Raw genomic sequence first — 16,733 nt, forward strand, 5'->3', positions numbered from 1 at the left:
CTTTAATTAAACATAGGAGATAATATAATCAATTAATCAATATTGTTTAGGAAATAAATTATATATATATATAATCGTTTATTGCAATGCATGGTCGGAAACGCTTTCCTGGCGCTATAGTGACGAGAGACAACACAAGAGAAATAGGGTACGAACAGTGTAAAGATATTTCTTTATTATTCTTAGCGCAGCGAAAACTAAGAAATAAGAACAAAAACATTGGATTGTCATCAAAAAAAGTATTCGAAAGTTCCTTAGGAAAGTATCCTAAACATGGGTTTGGTAGGGGTAGTCCAGTGCATTGTTCAGCAAGATCACGAGACCTCACTTGCATTATCACTTCCGCTCGGGGTAATTCAACACATTCGTGCACGAAACCCCTGTTAGATTTCCAACAGGAACTTGTGGCACATATCATGGCAGCTGCTGGGAAAGTCCTGAGGATGCACAGTATTTTTCAGAACATCTTATGGTCGATGTGCGAGAGATGTGATACCTGCATCAGGGTGCAGGTCGTAATTTCGAACACCTTCTTTGAGGTCCATAAGTGTCTAATTTTGTTCCTATTTTTTAATTTCTCTTGTGCTAAGCATAATTGGTGTCCGTTCTTTCTTGTGTTTTGTGTTGTTTGTACCGGCCAGGAAAGTTGTTTCGGCCCTGTTTTGCCATTTCATTTTTCCTCGATGTCGTCTCTCTCATATATGTGCATAATTACTTATGATTCAAGTGTTGCTACTATATGATGAAATTTACAAACACGGTGTTTACAATGCTACATATTCCCATCCGAAAATATCTTTTTTTTCCTCTTGCCCTTCAAATAAGAAATGTGTGTCCTTCATTTTAAAATCTCCTGGAACTTTAATACTTCTTTTTTCGAGGACAATGGAGAAAATATTTCAGTATAGGCAGCTGTCAATATTCAAACATTACATTGTGAAAGCCATTAAAGTGATTTCGGCTATTAGCCGAAGAAAGGCTTAATTCGCATAAGGATTTAGGAAATACATTTTGAAAAACTTAGCAAATTTTCCTTCAATAAATTTAATGGAACAGGCAAAAGAAATTACAGGGAACAATAAATATAGGAGAAAACAGATATTTCTTTTCCTAATTTGTTTTACTGTGTTTGATTTCTTTCTTTCTTCCTGTATAAATAATTAAAACTTAAAGAATGTAACTGAAGAATGAGAATAAAATTTTCAATTGAAAACAAATGGTGGCAAAACTCCTAGTGCTGCTCTGCTGGACGACGAAATAGACCAGCAATATTTTCCGAATTTGGAATAACGAGAGAAAATTTGAAACCTGTGCAGCCAGCGATGCAAAGGGATTGTTCTGAGAGAAAGATGACTTAAATGAGGAAACTCGGGATAATGTAATGATGTGTAAGGTTACCTCTACTGGGATAATAATAAGAAAAGGTTAAAATACAAAATACGTAAGTAAATTATACAAAAATTGAAGAAATTTAAAATATCTAGCAAGCGTAAGAAATAGTAATTGATTCAAAAACTAAATGAATCTAAAGCTCTCAAACTTATACTCGTTTAAATACAGGATTTTCTGATTCAGAAAGAACGTTACGTGTATATCTTCTAAGATGCTTTTTCCATCCTTTTTTTGTAGTGGTTTCATTTTTGATTTCAGTTTCATTTTTTTCTCCTATTTTCCAATTTTCCCCATTGTTTCCCTCTGTTTTTAAGCCACCTGTTTATTATTACTATTATTATTATTACAACTTATGTAAAAATTAAGTAAGGAAAAGTAAGGCACTGAAACTTTTCAAATTATCACACTCTACGTGAGATTCATGGTGGTTGCTTATTGCATACAAATCACGCCAAATTCTTTAACTTCTCTGCTTGGCTTTAGGTCCTTATAACGAAAACAACAAATTCGCCCTTTGTAGAAAAATATTCTGTCAGGCAATAAATCTACGGGGAGATTTTTCCCTATGAAACTGAGCCCAAAGTGTTATATAGTATCTAAATATTAAAGCGATGTACATGTTAAACGTGATCGTCGTTGCATTACCTTCACTTTTTTACTACTGAAATAAAGATATACTGATTATTTTGTAGATTGGAAAACCCTCCTTGTGATCATGAAAAGGAGCAAAAACTGGAAAACGAGAGAGAACTTGAAAAGAAGCGAGAACCGGAAAAGATGCAAGAACTGGAAAAGAAACAAGAACTGAATAAAAAGGAAGAACCGGAAAAGAAGGAGAAACTAGAAAAGAAGGAGAAACTGGAAAAGAAGCAAGAACTGAAAAACAAGAAAAAACTGGAATTGACACAAAAACTAGAAAAGAAGCAAGAAATGAAAAAGAAGCAAAAGCTGGAAAAGATACAAAAACTAGAAAAGAAGCAAGAACCGGAGAAGATACAAGAACTGGAAAAGAAGCAAGAACTGAAAAAGAAGCAAGAGCAGGAAGCGAAGCAAAAACTGGAAAAGAAGCAAGAACTGAAAATGAAACAAGAGCAGAAAAAGAAGCAAAAACTGGAAAAGAAGGAAGAACTGAAAAACAAACAAAAACTGGAGAAGCAACAGAAACTAGAAAAGAAGCAAGAACTGAAAAAGAAGCAAACACTGGAATGGATTCAAAAACTAGAAAAGAAAGAAGAACTGAAAAACAAGAAAAAACTGGAAGAGATACAAAAACTAGAAAAGAAAGAAGAACTGAAAATGGAGAAACTACTGGAAGAGATACAAAAACAAGTGAACAAAGAAGAACTGAAAAGGCAGAAGAAACTGGAAAAAATGCAAAAACTAAAAAACAAAGAAGAACTGAAAAAGAAGAAGAAACTGGAAAAAATGCGAAAAATGGAAAAGAAGCAGGAGCCGGAAAAGATGCCAGAACTGGAAAGATAGATGAGTCAGAAAAGACGCAATACCTGGAAAAGAAGCAAAAAACGGAAAAGAATCCAAATCTGCAAAACCAGCAGGAACCGGAAAAGAACTGTCAAACCCGAAAAGGAAACCGGATGAACTGCGAAAAGAGCCAGAACTGGATAACGACTGTAGAACGATTGATTTAATGACCAAACGAAGCAAGACCCGAAAAAGAAAAATAGAACAAATAAATCATATACCACTGCAAATAATACCACTGCAAGCATTAAATATCAACGTCAAAAGAATAAACACCTTTCTTCAAGGAAGCCTTGCAATACACTGTCATAACCCAGAAGGTATAGAAAAAATCAGCTATAACCTCATTGCCAAAACAGTTGCAAAAGATATAGGTAACGTAAAACTTCCGGAAGCCACAATACCAAAATGCACAATTCATAATACTCCAAAAAATTTCAACTCTGATGAACTGATTCAAATTATAGCCCAAGAAACATAATCAAATATTTCCCACCTAAGGCCTTTATTTAAACTGAATTATCAAAATAATATTGATAAATGGATCATAAAATGTCACGGTCAAACTTTCCAAAATTTTATGAGTAAAAAACAAATATATATTGGATGGCGCACCAATAAAATAACCGAGTTTATCGGTGTACGCAGATGTCAAATCTGTCAGGATTTCTCTCATAAGACAAACCAACCAAAATGCTCAATCTACGGCGGAAAATATCATGTTTCTTGCTGTTATTCCCAAACTCCGTACTGCATAAACTGTTGGATTAACAATGAAAAGTATGAAACAAAATTTGACTGTAAACATCCAGCTTTAGCTATTTCCTGGTCCACATATCAAACAGAAGTTAGACGAGTAAAATCCAATACATAGTATCAACAATAATGCAAGATCCTGCAGAAAATCTATAGACCCTTTCCATCAGTAAAAAGAATAACAATGGCATCCGCTTTCTCAAAATAAATCTTCAAAGAGCAAAGACCGCCACCGACCAACTATGTCAGTATCAAGTAGATTATCTGGCAGGTTTTATTATAAAACAAGAACATTATTGCATCACTGGCAAATTAGGAAGAAGTCCAAATAACTGGGCAATTATTCAACGTCGTGCTTCAACGGGTGTTTTATCTCCTCGTACAGCCATATTCATTCCAAACAATAAATGAAATTCTACAATAATTATTAATACTCGAGATATAATCACAATTTCAATCAATACTAATGCATCTCAGCTTCTTATTACTAGTATCTATATATCTCCGTCAAAAATCCAAATCAAACCTTATCCATACTAAATGAAATCTTACAACAATAATAATAGTCCGCATGTTATTAGTGGAGACTTTAACTCGCAAAGTACTTAACGGGGATACTTACAAACCGATCACAGAGGAGGAATACTTGAAGAATTTTTAAATGCAAACAATCTCATTCTACATAATCATTTTACTGACCGACCTACCTTTGATAATACCTACAATAAATATTGGACTGATCTTCTTATTTCTACAACACATCTTGATAATAAAATTAACAACAGATCAATACTAGATGAACATACCGAATCTTATAACAAATATATCTCTTTTGATATAACTGAATATACGTCCTTTACTGCACTTACCAGATTTAAAATCAATAATAACAAAGAAAAGAAATTTCAACAAAAGTTCAATCCAATTTCAAATGACTTTCTAAATGCTATTATTCTGTGTACAACCAAAACAGAACTTAATAATATTACCAAGGAACTTATCAGAAAGTTCCTACGAACGTACCTTCTTCAAAAGATCATCAATACCCATTATAAAAATCAACTGGTGACGAAAAAACTCCGCTAAGTCAAACACAGAACACGAGCATTACGAAGAAAACTGAAATCATCGCAAACTGATGAAGAACGACTCAACCTACTTCAAAAATACAAAAAACGAAAAGCCTCATATAAAAAGCAAATAATGTCTGCAAAGCTTTAAGCATGGTGCAACTATTGTTTAAACAACCAGTATACGTATGGCTCATTGTACAAAATTGAAACCAACAAAATCTTCCACCCAACGCAACTTACAGTCACTAATAGGGGAAATAATGATAAAAATGTTACGAAGATCACTTTAGAAAATATTCTAGATGTTATTCTACCAAAAGAAAACATATATGATGATTTAACTGAACAAAGATTAATTCGTTGTAATCTACTTCCAAGAAAATGATAACACATTTACAGCCATGGAACTCAATCTATTTATTAAAAAACTCAATAACGAAAATGCTCCTGGACCAGATAGAATCTGCTATCGAATTATACGTAAAAGTAATCCTAAGCTAATTCTAATCTGCAATAAATGTCTCCAACTTGGTATTTTTCAAGACTGCTATAAAACAAGACAAATCATACTCTTCCTCAAAAAGAACAAAGCTCATGAAAATCCTAATTCCTATCGGCCAATTAACCTTCTACCAGCCCTTGGAGAAAATCTGAAAGTTGTATTATAGGAAGACTTGAATACCATTTTCACCATCATAAATTCATTAATGAAAATCAGTGTGGATTTAGGCAGCAAAAATCTACCATTCATGCAACCAGTGCAGTCCTAAACCAAATCCATGTTAATAAAATCAATAACCTACACTCCGCAATAATCAGCTTAGGTCTCAAATCAGCCTTTGATTCATTATGGCGGCCCTCAATTACAGAAGCACTTAGAAATATTGAATGTACTTATAATATCTATTAAATTATCAATAATTTCCTTGATAATCGGCATAGTCTCATTTTATATAATAATACTTTAATCAGAAGAAAACAAGTTCGTGCATGTTTACAAGGCGCATGTATAAGCGCAGAATTATGGAATATTACATTTAATAAAATTATAAAAAGTGCTTGGCTTCCTTTTGCTAAAATTACTGCTTTCGCCGATGATGTCGCATTTGTTATGAGTGGAAGGTCCCATTTAATCCTTCGAAGAAATTGTCAAGAAATAATAGCCATATTCCAGCCAGAATGCAAGAAAATTAAACTTGAAATTTCATCTTCCAAATCTAGAATCCTGACAAATAATAAACCTGGACAAAATCTTACTAAGCAACTTTCTGTTAAAATAAATGGCGAAAAAAATCAAGCATACTAAATTCTTTTCTATTACTTTTAGATCTTCCCGTTGCTTCAAAAACTACCTTATATTCATCTAACTGATTTTCTCATTAATTCGTCGACACATTCTTTTGTGACTTTTAAAGGTCATAGACTTATTGTTAGGTAACAGAATTTCAAATTTAAAGGATGGTGGCAATTCATATCGGCCATTGGAAAGAAAATTTAATATCTCTTTGAATTGCTTAACTGTGTTGGTGTGAGCAAGTTCTAGTTTAACATCTTCGGTTGGGTCTGTTATGCCAATGGCATCTAAATTCCAGAGTTCGGTTACACAAGATTAGAGGAATGCAACGACACTATATTGTTGAACAAATTATTTTCCAGTAATGCTAGAATAGTAGCTGAAGTAGGTTCTTCAGATTAGCTGTTTACTTTACCAATCACAGTGTATCCGAATTCAGTCGCCACTACAGACACACCCGAGTTCAGTTTCAGAGAGCTGCCATCAATAATGTCCCCGATGGCATCTGCTCCTAAAAGTAATTCAATGTTATATTCCTTAGCTTGCAAATCAGACAAGGTGATATTTCTACCTTTTAATTTAGGGTATTGTGATCAACTATTTTTGGAACAGATTCGCATATTTTGTTATGAGTAAGTACTTCAAAGTTATGTTCATACGTTCCCTCAAAATTTCTTAAATTAACATCAAACACTAAATGGCAATTAGGACTTGTCTCTCTCTCCCCAAGAATGGTTTGTTTCGATTTGGGACGCAGTTGCAAAAACGTGATGACCCTTTCTGAAAGATAAGATTATGTGATCTACTGTCGAAAATCGTACGAACTGTAAGTTGTGTACCTTCGAAAACTATTTTTAAATCAAATGTTTGCAAATACACATTTTTATTAACAGTTGGCTGATTAGACAATGCATTACTTGAAAAAATAGTACTTTCAGTTTCATTTCGCTTTACAATTTCGCTATTAGAGCACATATTGGTATAGTGAAATTTATACACATGTTAAACATTTTACTTTTTTTCTGAAGGCCTGTGAGCTACGTCCAACTCGTAGGCGGCGAATATAGACAGGCGTTTGCACCAAAAGCTTTAGTTTATCTTCTAAACACATTTTGCGAGCAGAAAAACATTCGGCAGAATTGTGGGATTTCTAACAAAAAATACAACCTAAATTCCGCCTACCTGTATTGCCTTGGAAATTTACGAAGGCAGCATCTGTAGAGCAATAGGGAACATCAGAATGTGGACGTGAATGAGCAGAAAGGGAAGCTCCCGACCCGGTTACGTGCGAGCTTAATCCTTTCCTCCCTTTGCACTTGGTTTCGAAGAAAGCACAAACGTTTATCCAAAGAGCGCGCACTATCTTGCTGGGACGAAGTATCATCCATTGAACAGTTTCTGGTAAGCAGGACTCAACAAGTGGCTCCAAAAATTCAGCAAATTCTTCCTTAGTTCTACCTTTGAGCTTTCGAGGGCCATGAGCTTGCTCTCAAGTAAATCATAAAGTTCAGCTAAATCTCATTTAATCCGACCAGCAGCATTTTTCGTTACTATGGAAAATGGATCCCGTACATAAATCTGAACCAAAAGTTAATCTCTCTCTAAGCCATCTTTAAGTTGTGCAATTATCTTTGAATAGTTTTCATTAGTTGGCGGAAAACTTGTCACCAATCTTGCCGTTTTAAGATCTACTACCACACATTGTAACAGATATTGAGATTGGTCTTAATCCACAATAGCATCATCTTTGTGAAATTGTTTCAAACTTGGATTAAAAGGCAAGAATGTCTTTCGGTTCTCCACTAAATTTCCTCAATTCTAGTTTCGGAAGTTTGAATTTCCCTTTTTGCTCGCTTTTTGTTCCTTCCGTAGCCGAATTTCCCTTCTTTGCATTTTTTCAACAGCGAACCAAATTAAACAGAATTTGTCTCGGTATTCTTCCACTTTCGAAAGTTCTTCGGAATATTCATCTTGAAGCGTATTATCATTTAGCAACGAATTCGAAATTTATTCTTGAGTTGTTTGTTAAACGTGCGAATTTTGTCCTGAATTTGTTTAAACAACGTATTGACTTCGTCACTTTTAAAACTTTCGTTTTCAATCTTCTGAGCTATATCTGGGCGACTAATATCTGTAACCTAACTGCGATTTTATTCTAAATCTGCACCCTAAATACGACTGAGCTATTTCTGTACCCTAAATGCGACTTTCGTTTTGCTTTCAAAATTTTGGTATCCGTACTTAACGAAAAATAAAATCGCGGACTCTATGTTCTCGAGATTCAATATATTGCAACCCACTAGGTTACAAAGTGCACGTTACAGTTGAAATAATCGGAGCACGGATCATTCAATGTCGAGATCTTTTTCGATATTTCACACAAGTGGAAATGTTACATTACTCTAATTTATACATAGACATAAAAAGGGATTTCCCCGTTTTGTTCGCAGAAAAGAAAAAAATGATAATAATGAAAACTAATCGAGTCACAAGCCTCTCTCCTTCTGTCGAATCCTCCGAGCAGATGATCCGTAATTGTCTGTCCGAAGCAGCCGTTTCCAACATTTTGCTCTCAAATTTGCTCTCAGATTGGATTGGATTGGATTATTCAATTATGGCAAAGCACACGAGAGCTATCTGCCTAAAGGGAGCGATGCCTTCGTGGAGGACTTTCTAAGGGAAACTGGCTCGTATGCACGTTACACATGGGGAAAACCACGAAAACGCCCATGCAGCCAGCCCGTTCGCGGGATTTGAACCTTTAAATTTGCATCCGAGTTTTTATTTTAAATTAACTTTACGAAACACTCGTTGAAGTAGCACTCGTTCATAGTAATCTCATTCCTAAATATTTTATTTCTAAATCTTTGCTTCTGTCAAATTTTTCCTATTCACCACTGCATCGATATTGAAGGTAGCTTTTCTTATTTGTTTCCGCTCGACCACAATGTTTAGTGACTGAATTTCACTGACAGTTTTAGTTGAAATGGGAAGGAATAAAAATAATGCTTTAAAACTGCAATACGAGAGGAGGAAACTGGAAAGTGTAATAGTACTAGCTATTTCACTTTGTAAGAAAATTTTATCCCGGAATAAAACTACATCAATTTTCTACACAATTCCTGCTCGCTCTGCCACTTAGAATTTTGCATAAAAAATTCAGGTTTGCTGAATTATGCAATATATAACTGCACCGGGATCCTGAATTTGGGAATAGTAAAGCATTCTTAAAGAAATTTAGTAGGAGTTTCATCTGTAAATTCAATGTCAGCGAAGATGTCAAAAATACGCTAGTAAACGGAAGTAGGCCGTTTGCAACACATCTTCCAAGGAATCTTTCACTGTTTATTCGGCTTCTCTCTTTCATGTAATTTTATTCAGATTTATGTTCATCCCATCATCTCTAATCTACACAGTTTAATTTTTCAGCGTCAATAAGCAAGGAAGAACAAGCACGGAGTCTAAATCGTGGGAGTGGAGAGTTCAAAATTAAGCAACTTTTATAGCAAATTATTGTCTGCCTTCTTCCTTTTCGCCATCGACACAACAGCTGGTTCACTGGGTTACGTGCTCATTAGCCTTCTTAATCCCCGTAAATGGAACAATAGAAAACTGGAGCTTGGTGCAATGTCCTCCGGGAAAGAACGTTTCGCAATAAAACGTTCAAATTGCTGAAATTTTTACTTCATGAAGCCGGTCTGGTTTACCCATATTTTTGAGAAAAATTTCCTTAGATAAGAATTTCGGAAGTTTCTTATAAGTTCACACATGTAACACTAAAAGGAGAAATGTCGGCACTCACCTTTCCAACAAGTTCGGATATATGTTACATAAAATTAGTAATCACGGAAAAACATTTTCTCCACACCAAGACATTACAAAACCACCGCTTTACATCTAAGAAGCAATGCAGTTTCATTCAAAAAAGTAAAACAACTAAACTTAGAAACTAAATGTGTCCTGAGCAAGAAAGAGACAAACTTTTATACCGTATAGGCGGACGAGAAAACTGGTATGCAATAAGCGGGCAATACTTTCTATATATAGAGTACAAGATTTGTTTATTTAATATTAAAATACAATGCGTCTACGCTGTCTTCAGAAATTCCCTGTGTTGCCATCTACGGCTTTATATTCTTCGACATCAACCTACAGATATTCACGGACACTTTACTTAAATTACCGTATTGGGTTTGGGTTGAGCCTGGATATAATAACTATAAAAATATGCATTCTCAGAAATAAAAGCAATGCAATATTAGAGCCATATACTAAGGCAAAAGTTTTGTTATTAACTGCAAAGGAAAATTAAATGTTTATATTAAAATAGCAAACGTGTGGATGTTGATGTAAACAGCGGCATAAAATCTTGTTTATAAAAACCTATAATATTGATAATTTCCTATAAAGGAACACTACTAATATAGTAGTGTCGTTTCGATGACATCAATTTATTGCATCATCATCTAGTTTCTGATAAAGTTCAGTTGAAGTGGAAAAATTAGAACACCATGAAATGAAAAAGAACAATGCCTGGTTTCCTATTTGTGAATTTCGATATGAGAAATGAAAATTAAATGTTAATTTTATCGGAGTCAGAGAAGTGTTTAGCATTTTCTTAAATTCTTGACACTTCATTCGATCTTATCAAATCTATTTCAAAAAATTTTAACGAAATAATATAAGTTCCCATACAAAAGTTTTAAAAAAGATCATTAAAGGAAAAATAATTAAAAACATGCATTGTCGACTGGTAAGCAATCTCTTTCTTTCATGATGCGGCTTAGTATGAAAAATGAAAACAAATTTAAACTATTTAACAGTACCTTAATAAACGGAAAAAGTTAAAATATCGACTTAGTAGCCTAAACGATAAAATGAATTTAACAAATATTAATTCCCCTTTGCTACAAACATTTATAAAATTGCATCTCTGAAGGCTATTAATTTTTCCAAGAGCACTCGATACGTATAATTCTAATGTTGATCTTTGCAAGGCCCCTCTCTAAATGCGCTGTGGCTCTAAAAATATTTATTAAGTATTACGAAACCCATATTAATTTGGATATCAGACTTGCAAGTCAAGAAATACTCTTGTGAAACTGAAAGAGCCCTTTCCTGAAGAAACACTTTCATACCAAAAATCTTTTCGTATATTTCCGAAATTACTTAACTTATTGGTAAAATGTTTGCGAGTCGTTTGACACAAGGGACTGTTTAAATGATTAAATGCATTCTTGCACTGTTTACGAATTCTGCTTGTACAGATTGGATATTATACATACAACAATAGCTAATAACAGTTAATAAAGGAAATTTACCATTTCAAATATAAAAGTCAAAACATTCTCAACCTCGCCTGTAGCCTAATCACCTCCTCCGTAATTACACGTAATTTGGTGTCATCTCTTTTTGCGATTGAATCATTCTCTTTTTGCGATTGAATTCTCTACAATAGCTTTTTTTGTTAATTTTGCAGTTGTTTCGCATATTGTACTCATTATCCCAAAATGGACGTTTATCTTGAACGGGATATCAGTCTCGAAACGACAGTTTGATTCGAAACATTTAAATGCGCTGTATCAGTTTTCAGATTATTCCCACCAAATATTATCGCACTGTATTTTATTTAAAGGAATTCAATAAGAAGAATCTGCGTGGATGTAGTAGGTTTTCCGCGTTGTGAAGAAACAACTGTTCCGATAACCATCAGATTTAGAGTAGCGCTGCCCTTCACCCCAGCAAGGCCCCATGGAAAGCCGAATTTGGAATTATTACCTATTTCATATTTTGTAAAACAAATTTTTTATTAACAAACCCAGCGAGCAGTGGCAACACTGTACCGAATAAAACATTTTTATTTCCAGCACGCGAGACCGTTTATCGGATATTCTAAATTTATGCTGCTGTGAAATATATTGTAATTTTGTAGTTGAATCCAATTTTAGGTGGTTTAAGGGGCAAAAAGTATCATATTTAATAAATAAAGTAAACGCACAGAGTGTTAATATTAAGAAGGCAAAATAAGTTTTTAAAGCCATTTTAGTAAGAAAACTGAGCGTTGAGGTGATTAGCTGAAAAACGACTGAATAGAAAAATGAAAAAAAAAAAAATATATATATATATATATATGCCACCAGTTAAGACTGCATCGCGATTTTTAAACGCATGTTTTTATATTTTTTTTGCAATTTAAAAGTAAGGTATTTCTATTAAAAAAATTAGCTAAATATTAAGCTAGCCCAAAGGCTGCAGAAAAATTATTAACGCGAAGTTCACTGAATCACATACGAGGAGGACAAGTACTATTGCCAAGAATATACAACAATAAAGACAGACTGCTATCGTAGAATTTGAACTGGTAATGTGTCCTTCAGCAAGCCGTACACGTTCTAGTCTAAAATCTCCCTTAATACTACCTTTTTCTACCTCATTTAAATACGCACGAACTAAGGTTTACATTTTGACAGGGAAGAGGTAAGAGAGAACTCACAGTAAAGATGCGTAACCATAAAATACCTGGTAAATTAAAATGAATAAATATTTTACAACTTTCATCTATTTTACCGAATCCCATGTCGACAAAGTGACTATATCTAACAGATTATATTCTATCGTTTACAGATTAGGTCAAAAGTTTTCTTTGATGTAGAAAAAATTAGCTCTTGATTTAATGATTGACTTCAGTTTTTTCTTCTTTCCGAGAATCTGACAATTTCCATTTTCAGACAGCCATTTGGGTTCAGAATTACATTGGATTGGCCATGCCACCTGATCTGTAATAAAAGTTTCCCGGAAAATTACGTTTGTTTCAACAATATTATATCTTGCCAATTTATATACATCCAGCTTCATTTATTTCACGCTCTGATATAACTTCCGAGAGGTGAGTATCTAACTGCTACTGTTGATGACATGAGTAAATACGTTTAGGTCATATTTTGAGCTTGCTTTATTTCATGCTCTAAAGCCAATATACCAAAATATGAAAATGATGGAAGATTTTTCATCACCCAGTCCAATTAAACCAGTTATTACATTTTCTGTAAATGGTTACAAAGAAGTTATCTTTCGATTCTTGTCCTTCATTCGCTAGTTGCTTTCTACAATTTTTTAACTCATACAGATATTAATTTAAAGTGACCGCAACATATATTAAAAAATCGAGCGCATACGTCAATGAATATTTTGAACGATACTTTTATACTCGTATATTAACGTGTAATCTTAAAATATGGGCAGACAATGACCAATGTTCAGAAGAAAAAAATAAATGTAAAAGCCAGCCGTATTTCCACGTAAATCATGTAAGAACCTGCCAAAAAGTACTAGCGGTATTTTTTAACAATGATCACTGTCTTTTCCACGCCGTTGTGGAAGGTACGACGGTTTCAGAGCCAAACATTAAAACAGTTTTCGAGTTATAGTGAATATTTAGTTGTCATGCAATTACCAAAACCGTTAGGTTTGTTAGGTAAACATTTAAATTTTCTTTCTTTGCAGCCAAAGTGAAATTAGCCAAATGTTATGCCAAATTTTATTCTCTTATTAAGTTGCATGCCATTGACATTAGCGGAATGATTGCTGAGGATATGTTTTGGATGCCAAGTCCTTGCTATTGCAAATCGAGCCCTTCAAATACGCCATGGAAACATTTCATTGCAATGGACATCTAAGTGTAAACAAGCCAACCACTGTACTGTTTCGAAAACTTGTTTTACAATTTGTGTTTGCAGGCTCTCAGTAATGTATTGTTGCGTGCGTACGAGTTCGTTATGAAATGACTGCACAAGTCCGCTGAAAAATGAACAAAAATTTATTATTATCACAAGAAAAATGCTTAAATTTTCTCAAATTATCATGCAGTATTACAATATCTCACAGTAGTTATCTTTTAACTACTCAAATGTCCAATAGAACGTAATTCAAAACAGCTAAAGAACGCTAATCCGCGAATTCGCTACAATCAACAAGAGCAGTTTTCTAAACAACAACAAACTAAGCAACTACTGTGAACTCAGATGTTTTCCTCCTTTTATAAGATTTTAAAATCACGCGCTAGAATTTTCCAGTACTTTCTCGAAATCAAAAAGAGATATTTATTTATTTAATGCACGCGCTCTTGTATTTTCAATTTTCCTGCTTAGCTTTCTTTTAATATTCGTCACGCGCTGCACTGCGCGAGAAATAAAACCATTTAATTTATAATTGAACTAACATTAGCTTTTTAAATACCAAATTCGTAACACTGCCCCCTTCCCAAGGACTGCACGTCCCGGGCAGTACAATCCCTGGACAGGAAGCTAAACTTACAACTGTGGCATACATGCATTAATAAGCATTACATTACAATAATGAACAACATGAACAATAAATGCAATAAATAAAACAAATCAAATGCTATCAAATACAAATCAAATACTAAATGCAAATCAAGTACTAAATACAAATGAAATCAAATATACATTTAAAAACAAAAAGGACCATGGTCTTATACTATTTACAATTATTTACATTACGTACTATGGCCATAGTAATGAGCTAACCTGTCGTAATGAACGACTTTAGAGTTCGAAGGTTTTTTAGGTTTAGAGTTCGAAGACTTACGAATCCGAACCACGACGTCATTCAGCCTATTTAGGACTGTGTACGGGCCATCCCAAGGTGACTGTAATTTCGGACAAAGTCCTTTCCGTCGAGTCGGATTCCACAACCACACCTTGTCTCCTTCGTAGAATTGATGTTCAGTAGCTCTTGTGTCGTAGCGGGTCTTAGTCTTCTTTGTCGCCAATTTGACTCTCTCTCGTGCAAAGTTGTGCATCACTTCAAACCGGGCCTGGAGATCTTGAATATATTCCTCAGACGATGAAGGAGAATCCGGAGGGCGACCAAACAATAGATCACAAGGCAGACGAAGGTCACGACCGAAGAGAATCTGTGATGGGGAATAGCCGGTAGTCTCGTGAACAGCACTGCGGTAAGCCAGTAAAAAGAGTGGTAATTTCTTGTCCCAGTCCTGCTGGTTTCTGGAAACCACTAATGAGAGGTTATTAAGGATGGTTCGATTGAACCTCTCTACCATGCCGTCCGACTGGGGATGTAATGGCGTCGTTTGGGTTTTGTCAATGCCGAGTAGTTTGCATAGTTCTTTGATTACTACCGAGGTAAAATTCCTTCCCTGATCGAAATGTAACTGAAGAGGCACCCCGAACCTGGAAATCCAGTGCTGTATCATCACCTCAGCTACTGTAACAGCCTCTTGATCAGGAATAGGATACGCTTCAGGCCACTTGGTGAAGTAATCAATGACAACGAGTATGTATTTGTTACCATCAGCAGTTCGTGGCAGAGGTCCCAAGATGTCAAAGGCGATACGTTCAAACGGCGCACCTACGTTGTAACGTTGCAGCTTGCCTCGGCTGCGTTTCCTTGGTCCTTTCCGACCAAGGAAAGAGAGATAACAAATGGAAGTGAGTGTTTATTTTCAAAGTCATATCATTAGCGCCTCCAAGCTAATTTTCCCATAAACAGCATATCGAGTGGAACCAAAGTTTCCAAAATTGAAGAAATTCGGACTGTTATTTCGAAAACTCCAAGTCTAGCTTTTTATACAGTTTCGTTCGAACTTTTTACACAGCGAAGGACACCACCAACTCAAAATTCAAATTTGACGAAATAGTAAGTTAATTGGTTTTAGTGATTTAAGCAAATTTTTCAATGACAAGCAATTATTTTTCAACGCTTCTAAATTTACGTTTACATCTGTGCGGGAAGTGTTCTAGTCTGAATTTTGCAAGCCGATCTATACATACAACTAATAAACTTCAGTTAAATTAGTGACTACATCTGTGTGTACAGCGTTATAGAGTGAATTTAGGCAAGGCCATCCCGTGTTCCGCTACTAGATAATACCCAGTCAATTCGGGTAATTACGTTAGTGTCTGTGTTTTCAGTGTTAACATTTGTATCTGCGTGTTTTATCTGTGGATTCTTATGAAGAGAAGAATAGATGTATATTATCATAAGGTAGGATTTTAAAATTGTTTATTGCATTGGAGCATTTTTGAGTTTTCATCTTGCATGCGACAGTTTACTATCTCTCTGCTAAAATCTACAGTGTCGCAAATTTTGCAATAACTCCGCAACGTACGTTCAGTGGTCTCGTCCGTCTTGTATTATTGTACCTTTATTATTCTACATTACATAGTCATTTTAATTCTCAAACATTGTGCTTATCGAATATTATAATTTTAATTATTGTATTCTTTGAATATTCCTAGTATATGTTGCACTTATCATAATTTAAACATATTAATTCTCAAATATTGTGCTTATCGGTCATCGTAATTTTAATTTCAGTGTTATTTGAATATGCCTAGTATACGCTGAAACCATCATAATTTAAACATTTCAATTCTCAAACATTGTGCCTATCGGATATTATAATTTTAATTTCTGTATTATTTGAATATTCCTAGCATATGTTGCCCATCATAACTCGTGTTAATACTCGTGTAAACATACTCGTGTAAATAACACGAGTTGAGTACGTGTTGAGTGTAAATTGTGTATCTCAGTTCTCCGTAGTTTTCTCTCATTTCATTGTACTTTGTATAATTGAATTAATTCTTTGTTTTGATATTTTTTTGGTATTGGGTTATCTTATATGTAGCTGTTTAATAATTTATTAACGCTGTGCATTTCCCCTATGTTTTGTTCTGAGCTATTAGCTCATA

The sequence above is a fragment of the Stegodyphus dumicola genome, chromosome 2 (assembly GCF_044657685.1).
Source record: "Stegodyphus dumicola isolate Sdum_Otavi_A_Nest chromosome 2, ASM4465768v1".
NCBI classification, from domain to species: Eukaryota; Metazoa; Arthropoda; class Arachnida; order Araneae; family Eresidae; genus Stegodyphus; species Stegodyphus dumicola.